Consider the following 5,079-nt stretch of genomic DNA (forward strand, 5'->3'; position numbering starts at 1 on the left):
TTATTTTTTTTTTCTAGCCTTACAATCTAATATATAATAAAACATTAATTTAAATGAAGTAGAACATAGACTGCTTAAAATGTTTAATTTTTTTGAAATTTATGAACATAAACTATTAAAACAAGAGAATCATTAAATTTTTAATTAAGGTAAAAGTATAAATAAGTTTTATACAGCAAATTTTTATTGTTGGGTAGGAAAAATAACTGAAGTAGCATAACTTTATTTGTAAAAAATGGAAGTTTAGAAATACTACACAATAGGATATAAAAAAAATAATGGTTTTAAATGGCTACTATTATTCTTTTTTGACAAAATTGTTGTAAATTTTTATTAACAATGTTTTCCTATTACAATAACTATAAAGGTTTGTTTTTTTCATTGGAGATGAGTTCATTTTTTTGCCTATAACAAGTTGTTTTTTTTCTGCTTGTAACTCGGTGACAGCTTCAGCATGATTAGGTCAAATGTTAATGTCATCTCTCTTATTATTATCTTCATTGAAATTATTCTCACTATCATAAGTTTCTTTCACAGATATTTTTTGTTTTATTATTGTTTTAAAATGGGAATCCTGCCAAGTCATTATTATTTTCAAAACATTCCATTTTTCTAATAATTTTTAAAACCAGGTATTAAATGGAAAGAATTAGGTTATCTCACTTTTTTACCCCTATTCCTCTTAGCCAGACTGATTAATTTTACAATTAAGTAAAACTCAGCCTAGGGGAGTGTCCTTATACTCTAAGGGGGCCTTCCCCCCACCGACTGGCAGAACAACCAGCATGGAAGGTCAGCCCCTCCCCACAGTTGGATCTTTTAATTCTTTTGCCTGCCTCATCCCGAAGGGGGGTAACCAGGCCAGACTATGTCGTTCCTGGGCCTCCTTCTCAAGAACCGAGTCTCTGTCTTTATATGTGCCTGCCTCTAATCGCCGAGAGACCAGGCCCGACTATGTCGTTCCCAGCTCCCCCCCGACGACCGGATTTCGGTCTTTTCAATCCCTGCATCCAAGCTCCCCAGGAGTCCACACCCGTTCATTGAAACCGGCATGCCGGCCCTCGCGGGTGGGGCTGTCCGTCCTTCCCAAACCTACAAAACGTGCCGCCATCCCTCATCCTACTTAGCGCGTATCACTTTAGTGGCGAACGCATCGAACGCCCGCCAATTACCTTCCTTTGTCAAAATAAATGGTACAAGATCAGGTAGTCGGTCTATTCCTGCCTGAACGCGCCAGTAAAACCATTCCTCAAATATAGTGGGCCATGCTGTATCCTCCCGGCTGCAAAACATGCAGCCGGGAGATTCTCACCTGTTGAGTCTTTGAATATATTGTTCAAATGAGCAATGCCCCGAGAGCATCTGTGTCAAAAAATAACACCTCAACATGCTTCCTTTTAGTCCAGGCCTCTATGTCCGAGCCTTTTGTCCATGACTACAGACATGGACAAAAGGAAGCAATAGGAAGACAAAAGTATGCTCTGTAGTCTAATCACATTTCTCTTAATAGTAACAGTTTTGCCCGAAAAACGAACAGCATAAAGCGGAGCTGATGTAATCGTAGAGTTAGTGAGCCTTCGCTTGGATGCCCGCGGAACTGTTCAAGTCATGATCAACGCGTTTAATGATTTTACCGCTTTCTCTGCCCGTACACACTTATCTGCTACATGCTGGGAAAACTTGCACACCTAGATGCAAATGGTATTCTCTCTATGCAACAACTTCCCCAGTCGGAGATTGATTCTGTCAACAACTCTTCTACCCTGAGCGTGATATACACACTTCTGCGGCGACATCTCCAGGTCATGTTCTGCCATCCAGTTCCCAATCGCAGCCATTGTAGTGTTACCTCTCGCCTCTAAGTCTGCTTCAGTTCTGCCACTGACTAGTACGCGAGGTCGTCCGCGCACGCTACTGTTTCCGTCTCTTCCGACAATGGAAGGTTGAGTATACTATCATAAACAAGTAGCCAAAGCAGAGGGCCCAGGACCGGCCCGTGCGGTACGCCCCCAAAAATCTGGAACCTCAAAACTCCACCTTGGGTATCCTCGGCTATCCACCTATCCGACAGGTATTCGGCGATTTGTCTTCTCAGATATGTATAAACCCTCATGTCATCAGTGCAGTCATAATAGCGTCCCATGTTATCGTGCCGAACTCGTTATGTACATCTAAAAATATTAGCATGGGCATTCGCCTGGTTCTCCATTTATCTTGTCTTACCGATGCGGCCCAGTGCACTTCCTTTCTCAACGTGGAGTGGCCTTTCCAAAATCCGTATTCATTGTTATGAATACCTACACCAGATCTGAGCTCTTCTATGATACGAGTCGCTAACATACGTTCAACTGCTTTACCCGTATTATTGATGAGACACAGGGGCCTATAATCATTAATGGCGTCATTTGCGGTGTATTTTGGCAAAAATACCAGTCTTTGGGAAACATTTGTTTTGGAGTCCGTAATTAGCTACATCAAGGGACCTTCTTTACCTTTCAGAACTGCAGACGGTATTTCATCCGGTAGGGAACCCTTTTTGTCCTTGAACTCTTGTATTGCCGTAACGACCTCTTCTTGAGAAAAACGTTTCCGTTCACATTCTACTATTACCGACAGTCCATTATAGTCTCGCAAGAAGAGTCTACCTATCTGAAGTTGCGCATTCTCCAAGTGAGGACGGGCAAACTCTACCCAGTCTTTTTATCACTATTTGATATGCCCGTCCCCGCGGTCGGAGTTCAGCTCTCCACACAACTCCTGCCATTTGTTAATCTTCGTCTGCTTTATCTCAATTCAGATTACGCCGGGCTGCCTCCTTGTATACCTCGCCCCCGGCTATCCTTAGCCATTGCTTTTGACACTTCAATCTTTGACTATTCTGCATCTTTTTTGCGATCGAGTCAGACCACCAGTGTATACCGGGTGTGCTCTCTCAGTTATCTTTGGTAATCTCGCCATCTCCTGTATTATCAAGCCCTGAAGAACGTCCGGTGACAACCGTCTTCTGTTACTGATCTTCTGGCCACTCTTAAAACTACGATCGTCATCTGCCTCTCAGTCAAACGTGGTGCTGTCTGACATACGGTTCCGAAACGAAGGATCGTCAATCTCCAGGATGTTGCCATATGGTTGCTCGCGGTTTCTTTATGAAAGACCCTCCATCTACATTTCATGTGATCGCATCTGTCGTTCAGTATCGTCAAATTCAACACCGATGTGTGCCCTCTAGCTTCATATATGGGCGTTTGATCATTTGAGACAGAACAAGCCGTTCGTCATCATCAATTCAATAATAACCTCACTACGTCGGTTCATGTACGGGTTTTCTGCCACAATAGTTTTACTGTTGAAGTCACCCACCAGTATTACCTATTTGCGTGACCGAGAGACGATATCATTCAACATTGCCATATATGTCTCAAACTGTAAAAAGCCACAATTAGGATTGACATATGCCCCAATTAGTAAGATCTCCAGTAACTTAACCGCAATCAATCCCTCTCCCCAGTAAGACAACTGCCAGCCCAGTCTTGCACTTATAGCAATGTCTCCCTTCGAATCAGAGCACCATTCAGATTTTGCCGCTGTAACTCCTCCACTAAATCGTGGGAGAAAATACTACTAATCAGCAGTTGAAAGAACCAACTTAATAATTTTTGCCGAAGCCGCACAACATGCCTCCAGTGCGGTGTTCATAGCTGTTGCAATCTAGACATTTCATGGATTTGTGGCACTCCCTGATAATATGCCCCTTTCCCCTACAATTATAGCACAAGTCTATTCTGTTCAGTCCCCGGTATTCGGCACTCCTATGGGTGAACCCGAACACCTCTATTACCGTCCTCTCTTATGTACACACAGCAATGAACCCATCCAATTTTGATTCTTTTCTTCACTAGCCTGTTGGCCACCCTGAACGTCGTGACCACTGATGCATTACGTGTGTCGCTGTATGCCTTCCTAACGGAGGCTACTCAAAATTCTTCATATTTACCAACTACATCGGCTATGGCCCTGCTGATCTCTTGTTCTGTTGTGTCCATATCTATATCCTTAATATGGACAACGGCCCACCTATCTCCGCGGGAGCACATATCAACTTGGAGCCCCGCGGTCTTTATCTCATAGGATGGCTGCAAATTGCTCAGCTTTCTGTTTCTGTGACCCTTTAATCCTTACTTGAAGTTATTCATTAATTCCTTTTTGTAAGGAAAGGACTTACAAAAAGCAAGTCCTTTTCACCTGCCTCCTCATTCACATAAGTATGCCTACTAGGTTCACATAAGATTTCCCCTGTGCTCTAACTACAAAAACCCTGCTGTCCTCTGCAGGAAGAGTTGCCCTCCGTGTCGAGGTCAACCTTCACCATGAACAGCCAATCTCCGTGGGTCTCGGAGGCACACTACCCCCACTAGTTCAGCACTTTCTCTAAACAGATATACCAGTATCACGTTATCAGTTAGTACTCCTGGTAGTACAAAAACCAGAGAAGCCAATTTCATTAACATTCTTAACATGGTTGCCTCCATCAGAACTATAAAACACTGAACTTACTAGCTGAGGAGATTCTGTGTGCTCAACCATTAGGGATGACACGTCTCTCACCACATATCCTGACTTAAACTGAAATGATCTCACATTGCCACCATCAGCCCGCTCCATGCGGCTCAAATCCACAAAAATAACATTTGTTTTCATCTTCTCATCAAAATTCATGACCTACCTGACTCTGTTTAGGTGCATGGACGGCCATCTCTGTGGAAGTTGATCAAGTAGTTCATCATCGCTCAACTCCCACACCAGTATATCACTAACATAAATCTTGTGGCACGTCTATCTGTGTGGCCTGGGTAATCACAGATAATGGCGGAGACACCTCAGACAATAACTTCAGAACATTATATACTGCTTTCAGCTTCTTTTCATGCTGAAATATATATTTCGCCAGTCCACTGCCCAGATTTTGTTTCAGGGTCAAAAGCGCCAGTCCCAACTGATTTGTTAGATCTTTTAGGCCCACCACTGGTTCCTCCTCTTCCAAGGAAACCTGTCTAATGTGTTTCTTTCCCTTGACTTCTG

Source organism: Lycorma delicatula, chromosome 5 (assembly GCF_047948215.1).
Source record: "Lycorma delicatula isolate Av1 chromosome 5, ASM4794821v1, whole genome shotgun sequence".
Taxonomy (NCBI): domain Eukaryota; kingdom Metazoa; phylum Arthropoda; class Insecta; order Hemiptera; family Fulgoridae; genus Lycorma; species Lycorma delicatula.